The following is a 14,740-nucleotide window of genomic DNA, read 5'->3' as shown; positions in this document are numbered from 1 at the left end:
TTTTCCGTTTTGCAGGCACTTCGCTAAACGAATTTCTCTATGGGGTTGCTTCGCAAGACGAAAGAATCTTGCGAGTTCCCGCAGGTTTTTTTCGCTTTTCCCCCTGCTTTTCCTAAGCCGCTAAGCCGCTTAACAGCTGATCTGCTGATAAGCCGCTTCTCAGCTGATCGCTAAAAGCCGCTAGACCGCTAATAGCGCTAATCCGCTAAGCTGTCAATGGGCTTGCTTCGCAAGACGAAAAAACCGCTATACGAAGAGAATCGCGGAACGGATTAATTTCGTCTTGCGAGGCACCACTGTACTAGACTATGGATGGGATTCAACTAATGAGTTCCATCAGCTGAAACCCTTGTGCAGTGCCTTACAATGATGCTGAATTCCTCCCTTAAGTGGCAAACGTGTCGTTTCAGCAGACAACTTCTTACTTTTGACATGTGGTAAGAGAACATGTTCTTGCCAGAAAGAAAAATTGTGAGTTCGTAGTATAGGAAAAGTTACAGTTCCCTGTAAGCTAAGAACACTTTGATTACAGTAAGCCATAAAATGACTCCTTCCTACTTTGCTGTCAAAAGTGTAAGAACACGCAGGCGTAAGCTTGCCTTGCAAAAGCAGTAAAATCTCTCCCAGTAAAAATGCAAGGAAGGAAGTATGTGCTTTGAAATAGGCTCCAAAAAGAGTATCACTCCTTAACAATGTTTCAGAGGAAACACAATTCAGCAGAATGTTCACTGAACCTTCTGAAGTACATAGGGAAAAATATTGGCCAGAAGGAGCTGATCTATGGAAAGAGCCAAGTGCAAGTACTTGTAACTTTTGAAATCTACCTGCAGCTTTCCTACAGGAGAGTCCCCAAATTTGCATTTCTCCTTTGCCCCAAAGAACATACAAATCTTACACATTCAAAAGCTGTTGGTTGGCACCCTTGTCTGTCTCAAGAGACAATGGAGTACACCTCTGGGGTGCAGTCAAACCTCTGCATTAGCAGCACCAAAGTGACCTCCCCAGGGCACAAGCTCTGAGCAGTGTGTATGCATGTATCCTATCCTCTGCCATGCATCTTCTGTTTTATAATAAAGGAGAAGATTCCAAATTACCCCTCAAATCCCACACCCTGCAACTAGAAAATCTACTTAGCAAAATGAGGGCATTTTTGGAAGCCTGTGACACTGCATGCCCACTGTCCACCTTTTGTCTAAACTTTGAAAGCTATAAACTTTGCTTTTACAGCCAGAACACAATATTCTTAGAACTCAAAACACTGGTACCAGATTCTAAGTACAGTGGTACCTCGGGAAGTACTTAATTCGTTCCGGAGGTCTGTACTTAACCTGAAACTGTTCTTAACCTGAAGCACCACTTTAGCTAATGGGGCCTCCTGCTGCCGCCGCGCCGCCAAAACACAATTTCTGTTCTCATCGTGAAGCAAAGTTATTAACCTGAAGCACTATTTCTGGGTTAGCGGAGTCTGTAACCTGAAGCGTATGTGACCTGAAGCATATGTAACCCAAGGTACCACTGTACTACTTTTGGCACCATGTCATGCAACCAGATATATACTTTTCAGTTAAGGAAGAGGTCTGATAGTTTATTAAGTATTTCCAATTAGGAGACTTTTCATTATTCCATCTCAAAAAGCTGCTTACACCACTCAAACAGAAACGAACATGCAAACCACAGCAGCAGAACATGGCTTGGATGCCAGGAACCGTGAGTAGAAGGAAGTTTGCTTTATCCTCTCTGCCCTCAAAAAGCATCTTGAGTGGATCAAGGAATCCCTTCTTTGAACAGCATGAAATAGGGTGCTGTGGGAAGGGAGAATTGTCCAAAATTGAGCAGGCCTAAAACTGCATTAAAATTGTACTCCTAAAAGTTATTAAACTGATGGGCTCGTTTATAGAAGGCAATCCTTTTTGTACATGTAAGCATTTATTTATTCAAAATTTTTATATCCCACTCTTTAGCTGAGAAAGCTCCCACAGTAGCTTACAAAAGCAATGCAACACAGTCCCATCCCACAGGCTTACAAAAGACATGACAGAAAAAAGGAAAAAGGGGTGGAAAGTGAAGAGGAAACAAGCAAACTTGGGTACCTTCTTCATGTTCTTTTAATGACTGGCATAGATGGAAGGGAGCTGCTGCTCACAGTTCAAAAACAGGGCTTTGTAAGCAAAATCTTGCACCCCTCAGCAAAGGGAGACAAGACTGTTGGTCCATATTTATTTTTAAAATATTATTATTATTTATTAAATTCAGACCTATAGCAATATACGTATATGTGTAAAGGTAAAGGGGCCCCTGACTGTTAGGTCCAGTCGCGGACGACTCTGGGGATGCGGTGCTCATCTTGCTTTACTGGCTGAGGGAGCCGGCGTACAGCTTCCGGGTCATGTGGCCAGCATGACTAAGCCGCTTTTGGCGAACCAGAGCAGTGCACAGAAACGCCGTTTACCTTCCTGCCAGAGTGGTACCTATTTATCTACTTGCACTCTGATGTGCTTTCGAACTGCTAGGTTCGAACTGCTAAGAGCAGGGACCGAGCAACAGGAGCTCACCCCGTCGTGGGGAATCAAACCACCAACCTTCTGATTGGCAAGCCCTAGGCTCTGTGGTTTAGACCACAGTGCCACCTGCATCCTTCAGTGTATGTATACATACCAAAATAACCCACCCAACCCATAAGCTGGTGAAATAATAACAAAATACCATAAACTCTTATCCTAGACTACTATTTATATAGGTAATAAACAGTTTACATCAACTGAAAAGTTTTATAATGTGAGGAGTCCTCTATTTTCGTTTTTAGCCATATACGTAGCCCATATTTGATTATTATTTTTTACTGTGCATGCAGCATCTTGTTGTAAAGTCTTTGTGATACCATTTGTGTTCACACAAACAGGTTTTGAAAACATTCCATCTCAATATTGTTTCCTCAATATAAATATTTCCCCCTGTTATATTTAGCAAGTTCCTTTTCTGTTACAAAATGCTTGCTAACTTTCACTGCATGAAAGCACAACACTGGTAGGAAACCAATGCATTTTCCTAAAATCCCCATATGCCAAATTTGTCAATGGATTTCCCTGTACAATACATAATTATATTTCCCAGAAGCATTTTAATATACTTCATAAAGAAAATTAAAACAATTTTAAGGCAGGAGCTAATGACAAGCAACAGAAGTGCCCAGATACAGTAATAGGAATCAGAATCGTGGTTGGAGTTTCAAAGATCTTTAGTCAGAAGAAACTTTGTAACAGCTTATCCCAGACTGCAGACTTTGGGGGAAGACATCCTCAAGACTCCTTAAAGAATTTTTAATTGCAGATAATCTTCATTGTCAACTCAATTAGAGTAGCTATAGTGTAAGAGGCCTGACACTTTTCAGTGACTGCTTATAGGGAAAACAAGAACTATAATCACCTGTAGTTTACAGTATTATGGAACCCAGTAAATATTCTGGGTTAATGCAGATTTAATTCAGGCATCAAGCCAAACCATGGCTTGCCCCACCATGCTTTAGTATCTGAAGACAAACCACAGTTTAGAGCTCCTTGCCTGCTTTTCTATTTCATTTGTTCAACACTCCAGGTTCAGTGACCTCTGGAAGGGAGCAATGCCCATAGGTATCATGATGCCAAACCATAATTAACAGAAACCACAGTTTACAAACCCACTTCAAACATCATTTCAGATTCTTGTTTTGCCAGACAACTGCAACCATCTTTTGTCAATTCAGACATACTGTCAAAACATAGTTAAGCCTTCCTAACCATAGTTTGGCATGATGTCTGAACTGAGCCACATATTCCAAGCTTACATATCTAATGCCTGACTCACAATACTGTTTCTTTAGGACAATTTTGCTAGCCAAACAACTGTTCCCAAAAAACAACTTTTTGCAGCTACGTTCAAAGCGGTAAATCATCTTTGTTTCTTTCCCACTTAAAGATTTTAACATAAAACGGTGGAATGTTACATTTTGTTGAAAAGCAAAGTTTCAGATACAGTAGCAAAGTCTCATGTACTGTTTTAATTATCCTGCTGCTACAATGTCACAATGTCACAATGTACCCGAGGTACCACTGTACAGTAGTTGAGGTTTTGGATGACTGGGGGAAATTATGTTGTTACAAACATGCGAAGCACGTTACACAAATTGATTGCTTTTCTTATTTTTTTGTCAATTATTTAAAGTCTTTGAAAGGAAAGGTTTTTGTTGTTGTGTCATTTTTGTTTATGCTTTGTTGATGTGGAATGTTATCAGTAAGTAAGTACCGTATTTTTTGCTCCATAACACTCACTTTTTTCCTCCTAGAAAGTAAGGGGAAATGTCTGTGCGTGTTATGGAGTGAATGCCTACAGATGGCGGGGGGATCCCCTTCCTTCCCTCCTCCGTGGCTCGCTTTGAAACAGCAAAGCAGGAGAAGAGCCGCTGAGTGGGGAGAAGAGAGGAACAGAGAGCCTGGTTACAAAGCACGGATCCACATGGATCCTCAGGATTTTTGCACTGGGTCACCCCAAATTCACCATCAGATCACATAGCATGTCCATGGCTATAGCTTGCACCAAAAAAATCACGCACCCACTGTTGCCTGGGGCCGCAGTGGTGCAAAAACGTGGTTACAAAGCACAGATCCACATGGATCCTCAGGATTTTTGCATTGGCTACCCCAAACTCACTGTCAGATCACATGTCTGTGGCCACAGCATGAACCACAAAAATCATACATCCACTGTTTCGTTTAAAATATTTTTATTCTTGTTTTCCTCCTCTAAAAACTATGTGTGTGTTATGGTCGGGTGCGTGTTATAGAGCGAAAAATACAGTAAGTAAGTAAGTAAGTAAGTAAGTAAATAGCAAATTGACTAGTTCTGCTGCTCTGGATTATTTTTCCTATAAACAAAGACGAGATTCTCTGTCACCACATGCTGCCACAAGTCACACTCCAAGGCCATGCCACAATTTGTTAAACTGAGCTTCTGAAGGTTGCAACATGAAATATTATATTTCCCAAAGTCTCATATGCCTTGGAGGGCCAGAAACGAACTTTTAACATGAGAAAAGTTGCGGTCCCCAAGGTTCTAAGAGCTAATAGAACTGACCATGCCCTCCTTGATTCTCAATGGCACTTCTGAGCTAAATTTTATCCTGGTGCAACCCCACTAGAGTTTAAAAGAAGGAAGCCAATGTTTGATCAGATATAATTTAGTGCTTTCTCATACATTGCTTTCTCCAACTAGAATTTCATGGAGGATGGGACAAGGAAAACAGAAGTTACTGTGCTCTTTTCATATCACTTTGGGCTGACTATGCATTGGTTTAAAGCTACTAGATCAGACATCAGACTACTAAAGAAGATACAAGTAGAAAACAACAGACACTGAATCAGCAGGACCAAGGAGTTTCTCCCTCCAGGCTTTGGGTGATACCAGTGAGGCCATGCTCAGTAACTTAGTCATTGATTTCAGTAGCTCTGCTCCCAAAATGACCCTCTGATATCTCCCAACTGCCTTAATTAAATATAATCCACTTATATTACCCAACAGTTACCAATTGCTTTGCTTTAGCTTCGTAAGTAGGGAAAGTCACCAGGCGAAGAAACTGACAAGGCTTTAAGAAGTTGAGCTAGAGTCAGGAAAGTGCAGCACTCCCCAAATATGGGAACAGGTATCTTGTTAAGTGTCAAATACCACATTACAGAGATATAACAGGACATATGGGCGGCAGGTAACTTACATACCTTAGTTGCATGTCAAACTATTGCCATATTCTCACTACATGAAGGACTGCTGGGTTATTACACATAATCAAATGTTTCTCAAACCTTTTAAATTCCCTGTTAATGTATCTTCTGGGACTAACCCAGATAACCCCACACTTGCTGGTGATTTGATATGCAAGTGTACAGCCATTTTCCTTGCAATGTCTTTCCCGCATCCTACAGCTCTGTGCAAGAGTCATGGATGGGGCAAACTGATATCAAGGATGCCTTCAGAAAGCCCTGACTGTAGGGAGCTCCGAAAAATCAATAATTATAATTTGGATTATAATTTGGTCTTTTTATTTTAGTTTTTTTTATTTTAATTGGATTATTATGATTGGATATATTAATTGGATGTTTTTATTGGAAAATTAATAAAAATGATTTTAAAAAGAAAGACAGCCCTGAGTTAAAGGACAGATGCTGAGCAACTCCCTTCTCGAGCTAATGCTTGCACAATTTATGTTGAATGCCTGTCTGAAGAACTTCTCAGCCACTGAAAGTCTTCCAGCAGCTCCTGTTCATTCCCTCAAAGTTCCAGAATTCAGAGTCCTCTGCAGTTCTCTCCTAGTCCCCTGCCTTGCCGGAAAGTCCTAACTCCTAATTCACCACAAGACAACCTAGGATTTAAACTGAAATAGTTTACTCTTCAGACTGAGCATACTCACACATGGAAAAATCATGATATATTGATTTGGAACTCATGAGTTTTCAACAGTGAAAGCAGATGTCTTTCTTGCTTCTTGTTGATCCCTGAACATCCCACCACTGCATTTTGAAACATATTTGTACCTAAGAGGGCCAGCAAAACCTAAAGAAATTAAAGTAGGAATCCTGACCACAACATAAAGAAGATCCTGACCACAACATAAGCAAGCATCTTCAAGGCAAGCATGAAGGCCCCATATTCTTCCCCAAATGCCCTCCAATACAGATACACACACTCTTCTTAAAGTTGCCAAACACAAACTGCACACAACGCAATGGAAAACTAAACGGGGGGGGGGGGGAGAGGCAGGAACAGAATAATTCCATATAGATTTGATTACCCAAGGTCTTAGCAACACCTAAGAAATATTGAAACCTGAGGCTAGTAATTAATTCAAATGGGAAGGACAGACTTCAAATTCAGCTCTAATTGTTCCCTAAAGGCAGCTTCCTGAACAAATCCACCCTGAATAATTGCCGCTTTCAAATGGGAGACTAGTACCTTTGTTTACAACAGTGTTATCGTTCAATGTGTCAAAGTATCTCCAAATCCAAGGGGGTGGGGAATCAAATTGTTCCTAGACAAAACTCAACCGAAGCATAAACTAGGCCCACTAGGCAACAACACCAGGAGAGTTCAATGACTACCCACTGCAACTTTCAATAAGTGATCGTCTCTACTAGGAGTAGTTAACCTGTGGGCCAGATCCAGCTTGGGAAGGAAGACATGAAAAGTGGCCTACCAAGTCCCCACAGCTTTATCACCCAAATTCAGCACTCAGATTAGGCGATACAGCACTCTGCTGGGGTGAAGACTGGAACCACTGCATTTTGACCTTCAGTTTGTCTCACACAGACACAAACCACTCTCTCCAAGTTGGGGGCAGAGGGATAATGCCTTTTCCTCTTCACAAAGAGAATTCATTATTGTTGTTGTTGTTACTCGCCCTTCACCAGCAGGTCCCAGAGCAGGTTACCATAATTTAAAATTCAGAAATAAAAACAGCTATACAGTCACAGGTTGATTCCTGAAAACACACGTCTCAGGTGTCAGAGGCCAGGGTAAATAGGTCTTCAGCATTCATCAAAAGCTGGCTAATGAAGGAGCCAGATGTCTGTACTGTATGCACTGGCCATGCCCACCACTGGCATGTGGCCTTTAGGGGTGTTAATGTGGCAATCAAGCTGAAAATGGTTAGCCACCTTTAAGCTATGCAATCTATAGCCTCCTGGTTCCATTGTTTCTGCTGAGAAGCACCTAAGGACCTAAGAAGTCACGCCTAGAGAGGAACAGCTATCAGGAGTGAGGAATTTCTGGCCAGAAAGGAAAGTTAATTTTGCTGCTTGCAATCACTTCCTGGTTGGAGAAGTGAGGCATACTGCAGTGGTAAATAACCCCCACCAAGGAGGGGGGGACACTGCTTCACAGAGCAGTGATGGCCACCTCCATTTCAGCCTACTGTCTATCTGTTTTGAGAGAGGGCCAGCTTTGAGGATTCTGATGTTTTTTGCCTGCTTTCCTGAGGGCCAGGGAAGAGCCTACAGGGAGAAGACGGATCCTGCCTTGGAGGCAGCATATCTTCCGAATTACCCAGGACACTGAAATTTCTACAGGATGGATATGAGTATTGTCCGGGGTTCAGAAGGAGAGACACAGGAGGGGGAGCAAATGGAGAGTGAGGAGGAGGAGTCCGAGGGGGGCGCAGGCAGTGACAGTGGAAAGAGTTATTCCACAAGCCTCTCCAGCGAAATCGGAGGACTCACAGAAGGGAGCGCCGATGGCCAGAGCGAGGGGGGTTCCAGGGGGGAAGCCCCAGGAGGAAGGGGCCAGCGGGGAGTCCCTGAGCAGCAGTTGGAAATCAGGACCAGCTTCCCCACCAGAGCGCAGTGGGGAGGGGGAGTCCCAGGAATCGGGACCAGTGCTCTCACCACCAGCGGGAGGAGAGGAGTCAGGTTTGGTCACGCCCACATCAGGAAGCGGGGAAACGGTCAGGAGGAAGGTTACCGGCTGGGCGCGCGCGCCAAGTTCAAATGTACAGGCGAGCGGCACAGCAGGGAGCCTGGGTAGGGAGCCAGGTCCTAAAGCCCGCCGAAAGGAAGGGGAAGACCAAGGGGGGTCAGCGTCAGAGGAGTCCAGGAAGGAGGAAACCCCAGAGGGCAGAAGGACCCAGCGAAGGAAAGAACAGCGTAGGAGGTGGAGCCGGGCTAGGATCTTAAACTGGTGTGGGAGGAGCAGTGAGTCAGAGGGGACTTAGCCGGTCTAGCGTCGAGACGTGGGTCTGCGCGCCCAGAGCTTTGAAATGGAAACTAAACTTCAATAAAGACTTTTGTATATTATATCCACCGGGCGTTGGTCCTCTGTGAGCTGGGATCTAGAGGCAGACCTGACAAGTATGATCATGGATTTTTTACTTACAGTAAAATGCTATTTGTATTTTGTGTTTGCTCATCTATACTTACATGAATTGATCATATTATTATGGGCAGTTTTCTATATTATTACATTTTCTATATTATTCTCCCCCTGTTCTCTCTGCTTACATTGTTGTTATGCTGATTCTATTTTGACAGCAAACTGACAATTTTAGCTTGAGTTACTAATCACTTTGGATAAAAAACCCAGGCTACCAAGACAGTTCTAAATGATAACCATAATAAACAATACTGGAGGCATGACTGAAACAACCAGCTACGTTAGATGTACAATCAGTAAAAGTGCATCTGAGAAAATGCAGTTTTTTTCAGCCTAGCGGCTAGCCCATAACAACAATGATCATGCAACTTGTCAGTCAGTGCAATCCATTTTTTCCAGCTATATCCATACCAAGTAAAGATAAAACTTTTGATGACAGGGATCACCTACATTCCCCCTGCCTCCATTTCTTTGCTGTGGTAATCTAATATGTGTTTATAAATCCAAGATGTTTGTTGCAAAACCTATATTGATGACAGACCAAAAATGCAGCTAGTGTCTGTTGACCAACCACAGTGATTACTTTTGGTTGATCAGTATAATGGTTCACCAGTGGTTGCTATGATTATAGTGTTCATATGACTAAATAACAGAAGTTCAAATAAGGCTACAAAAGGGAGACATCATTCTAGTAGGTGAACAACCATGTTCAGGTGCCTAATTCAGCAGTCCATTGCTACAAAAAGCTCACCTTTGCTCAATAAGCTGGAAAACCCATAGCCCAATCCTAAATATGGTCCCCAGAGGTCCCACTACATTTAGTGGAAGTTACTCTATAATAAGCAGTCCAATTGCACCTTGTGGTTTGTGTGCAAATATGAGTGAGAACATAATGTAGAGATGGAGAATCTGCAGAGTCAGAAAGGCATTTTAAATAAAGATGGACCAATAGTAATATTTAGGGTGGTATTCAATTAAGTTTGGCTTAGAGTAGACCCACCAAAATTAATTGACACTAACATAATAATAGTTATTCATTTCAGTGGGTCTACTCCAAGCCAAATTTAGTTGAATACCACCCTTCACATTAGCATACATCATTGCAAGTGTTCCAGGGTACTTTATGTACACTTTCCTAGTCATTCCTATACTAATTATGTAAGATAAACTAGCATTACTATTCTCATATTACAAATGGGGAACCGTAGGCAAGAGAATAGCCGCCTGCCCAAATCCATGGGTAAGAAGAACTGGGGGACTTCCTGGTTCATAGCTCACTTTTGGCCACTATTCTTGAGTAGCTCTGAACTCTTACGTTCAGTCTTTTTGGCACCCAGCTTTTTAATTGCATTTTTACAGACACACCACAGACCACCCAAATGAAGCCACTTAGGGACCACAGCAACATAAAGACCCCCACCAGTTGCTAGAATGCCTCAGAACATCTGAGTAGTAGAACCACAGAGTAAACAGGAATTAAGAACATTTTGCCAATCCTGAGTAGATTGACAGAATCAAGGAATCAAAACTTCTTCAAACACTTAGGCACATAACGGACAAGGCAGCTGGGATTTTTCTAACTCCAATAAAATATAATAAGCAACAACTGTAGAGGCAAGTCCTTTCAGTCCCTCACAAATCACAATTTTCAAATTACAAGTAAAACTGAACAAGCAATTCCTGGGAAACAGATATGCTCTTTGCTGCCCCATGACTGCTCAGTTTGGATAGAGACAAAGGGACAGATAATCGAGTCACTACTGAACCTCATATTTTGAGTAGATCAGAGAAACCATGAAAATATTAGCCAGAGGGGTGGGGAACAATATTTCTAAAAGCTGGCTTGTTGCTTTAGCGTGGATGGCACTGCTCCATTTTTCATGGATCTGCCCTAGATCTGACAGAACCACTTTCTTTGAACCTCAGAGGCAATGTCTTTTTGACTTGGCAAAGTCTAAGAACCTGGGCAGTAGATCCATTTATAACACTGGTAGCCAACACAGTGCCCTCCAGATGTTGTTGATAATGGACTACAGCTCCCATCACTCCAGACCACTGTCCGTGCTGGCTGATAATGATGGGAACTATAGTCCAACATTATCTGAAGGGCACTTCTGGTTTATATTATATATGGACATGAAGCTCAAAATGCAGGCAGTAGCAGCTGGATGCCCCAAAATATAGCTACTTGGTAAGGGCTAGTCTAGTTTTTTTGCTAACCGAACATGCATGAAATAGCTTCACTACTTTGTTTTACAGAGGGTGGGGGGAGAAACAGGTTTCAGAACTCTACTCTTATTTAGCAGTGCACACAGTTTCATAGCTCATATCCATCACTGGTTATCAACTTACTTTTCCATATGGATAAGTAATTAGTAAATGCAGAGTGTAACATAACCAATAGCATAGAGGAAATATTTTTACTTTAACCCTTGAAGGTGATGTAGCAATTGTTTGCACACAATTCTAAGCCATAGTTTGGTTTGGCAAAGCAGCAATGCAACAGAGGAGAAGCAAAGTGGTGACAATCTCCTCTCCAGGTGCCACATGTCTTCTCATGCAAACTAAGTGATGGCTTGGCTAAACTTTACATGTGAATGAGGTCAATGACTAAGAGGGAACCTGCAAGTCCATAGCTTAAAGCTCATCTCAGTCGTGAGCCACTGTTCATCGACCCCATCTGCTACCTGTGATAGTTAAGACATTACAGAGCCGTTTTTACAAGAGATCATGCATGAAGTGTTTGGAATAATCAAAATGAACTGTATAAATGCTAAGTTATTAGAACACAGAGTGTAACTATGTAACTAACAGTACCGTCACTAAAATTAGAGCACTTCCAATCAAGTTGGTTGAGCCAGTGTGTGTACTGCAAGAGCCCATATCATTTTTATATAACTAACTCTCGTAACATTAGAGGAATCACAAAATGTTGCCAAGTAAATTATGCACATTAAACAGTTTGTCAGTAAAACAGAAGAGAACTTTTTCCATTCAATACTGAAACTTTATTTTATTTATTTGTTTGAGAGAGAATAGAGAGAACAGATAGGCTGTCTTAAGTTGGCAATTAAGTGCTGCCTGACCCTCAAAATATTGAGATAAACAAGCCAATCAAGATCCCACTTCAAAGCACTGTGAATATGAAAGAAACCAAGCAAATAAAATGTTAGCTGTGAACAGTTATCAGCAAAACCAGCCAGGCAAAATAATCTATTCCCTCCACTCCTGAAATGTAGTTGAAGACTGCTGCATTAACATTTACATCCAACTCACAGGGACTGCAAGGGTAGGATCAATATTCATGTTCCTTCCATTGACACCATGTTGTTCACTAAATTTGACAGTGGGGCAATTCATTCATTTTCCTTCCACACACTATATTCCTGTACTGAGACATTCTATATCAAAGTCATTCTGACAAACCCACTAGCCTCTACATGAAATTCCTCAAATCACCCCTCACTATATTCAGAAATCAAGAGCCTGACATCAGAGACCAGTACCATTGGGCAGTGCTGAGTCCACAGCAACTTGAGAGACCTCCCAAGCTTAACTAGCTGTCACTTTGGGCATTAACATCACACTGTTATCTATGCTCCAAGTAGGCATGGTTGTGGCATTTTAAATGAGCAGTCACCCTCCACTCACTCAGCTGAATCCTCCTTGTAAGCAACAGCAGGAGCTGAGGATAGCACCACCTCACAGCTGTAGTAGGCAAGCAACTGGAGGTAGCTGTTCCACGTGTGTGCAAACAATGGTGGCAAGAAACAAATGTCATCTCCATTTCAATGTATCTGAAGAAGTGTGCATGCACACGAAAGCTTATACCAAGAACAAACTTAGTTGGTCTCTAAGGTGCTACTGGACAATTTTTGTATCTCCATTCACTATTATCCTTTGGGTGTACGGCCTGGAGGACTGGGCCACCCAACTTCCATGCTGTACAGAGACAGAGATGGCAGCAAGGCGCAGCTTTAATATCTGATTGCCAACTGAAGCAAGCAAGCATAATGTCTCTGCACACATACACCATCCCCAACTGTTTGATGTGGTGGCTGCAACAACCATACTGCAGCCACTTTTAACTGCTCTGCCGCTCACTCGAGAAGCAGCAGAGGTAGAGACCAAGAACGGCAGCAGACCCACCCCCTTTCTCTCTCTCAAGGGGGGTAGCTTGGAGAACCAACTAACAAAGACCCCCAACTTGTTACCATCTCAGTAGCCAGCACTGCTGCTTGGAGGGCACCTTCTTCCGTGCTACGCAAAGCAGGTAAGCACATGGCATTCCCCCTATCTGTACACTCGCCTGCCCTCTTAACTCTGGGCAGCACTGAGAATTGGATCAATCACCACCCACCGGAGGGAGTGGACAAACCAGTGGAGAGAGACAAGCCAGTGCGAGAGCCAGTGTGGTGTAGTGGTTAAGAGCGGTAGTCTCGTAATCTGGGGAACCGGGTTCGCGTCTCCGCTCCTCCACATGCAGCTGCTGGGCGACCTTGGGCCAGTCACACTTCTCTGAAGTCTCTCAGCCCCACTCACCTCACAGAGTGTTTGTTGTGGGGGAGGAAGGGAAAGGAGAATGTGAGCCGCTTTGAGACTCCTGAAGGGGAGTGAAAGGCGGGATATCAAATCCAAACTCCTCTTCTTCTTCTGGAAGCAGCTGCTTCATCGGAGGCGTGACTGAGAGTGGCAAGGAGCTGTTGTTGCTAGTCACTCACCTGCTCACTCTTGGGTGGTGCAACGGGCTGCATCCTACCTACCATACCACCCAGAAAGAAACAGCAGAGCGGGGCAATGACTGCTTGTAGCTGACAAGAGGTGGTCCTGGGAGGCAACTGCAAAAGTAGCCCCTGCTTGCTCACCCTCGTACCCCTGGGCAGTACAAATGGGAGGCTTGCCACTGCAGTGGTGAGGAGCAGAAAAGAGGGTGCAAGGATGAGCAGCAGAGGTTGCCAAGCGCTCTCCAAATGGGAAAGCAATCTTGAGGAAGCCACACCACCTTTACCAAGTGGCTGGGAGCATATACTTATGTAACAGCTTCCACGAGTTACTCAGATTTTTTTCTTGCTGGGGCATCGCTTCGCTTATGTGTTCTCACCCACTTCTGCAAAGGCCACAACCGCCTAGTTCTCCCTTCCTATTGCTCTTATCCCCTGGAATTCCCCACCCAGCAGCCTCCTCCTCCCTTGGCATTTTTTTTTTTTTTTAAATCCTCACTCCTCTCGTGCAGGCACCAAAAACTCTACTCAGGACCCTTGGAGCATTTCGAGCCCAGCTTCTCCACACGTCACCGGGGCTTCTGGGCGCCCCCTCCCCCTCCCGGCCACCGCCCGGGCCCCCTTCTTAGAGCTTCCTCGCAGCCCCTTAAGTCCCTCCCACCCCCGGGAGACGGGGAGGGGTCTCGGTCCAACCCCGCGCCCGCACTGGCCGCGCCGCCCGCCACTCGCTTCCGAGAGCGGCGCCGATTGGCGCGGCCGCGCTGCCAATCACGACAAGGCGGAACCCACCCTCTCTCAAGCCTTGGAAAGAGTTGGGTTTTTCTTGAGGGGAGGAGAAGGGGGAGGTGCGGGGTGAGAGGAGCGGAGGCAACGGCCAAACTCACCTCGGGACCGGAGAAGGAAGGGAAGGAGGGGGTGGAATTGAGAGGACCGGGCGTTTTTGTCCCCTCCCTCCGCGCTTTAAGGTCCCGTGTCCCTCCGCCTGGCGCCGCCACTAACGGGGCTCTTCCCCACACAGCCCCGAGCTGCGGCCCCCAAGTCTTGCTGTGGTGAAGTGTGGGGGCCCCCCCGCCTCCTCGTTTTCTGCGCGCTCGAGATCCTCGCGAGACTTGGCGGAGAGGCGGGGGCGAGGA

General features: G+C 44.2%; 1 protein-coding gene across 3 annotated transcripts in view; it reads right to left on the bottom strand.

Moving 5' to 3' along the window:
• LOC309334566 (cyclic AMP-dependent transcription factor ATF-7) overlaps positions 1 to 14,712 on the bottom strand; it is a 113,725-nt gene extending 99,013 nt beyond the window's left edge. Inside the window, exon 1 of one of the 3 annotated variants that reach the window (XM_081848949.1) lies at positions 14,492 to 14,712. The gene's annotated coding sequence lies outside the window, so the exon portion shown is untranslated. Of the gene's footprint in view, positions 1 to 13,607; positions 14,039 to 14,491 lie in introns of those variants that run through there. The other 2 variants (XM_081848948.1, XM_081848950.1) reach the window with 2 other exon arrangements.
• Positions 14,713 to 14,740: the final 28 nt, after the last annotated feature.

Source organism: Podarcis erhardii, assembly GCF_964252035.2.
Source record: "Podarcis erhardii genome assembly, chromosome: 2".
Lineage (NCBI taxonomy): Eukaryota > Metazoa > Chordata > Lepidosauria > Squamata > Lacertidae > Podarcis > Podarcis erhardii.
Note: the sequence above shows the minus strand (reverse complement) of the source record. Positions and strands in the feature narration are given on the sequence as shown.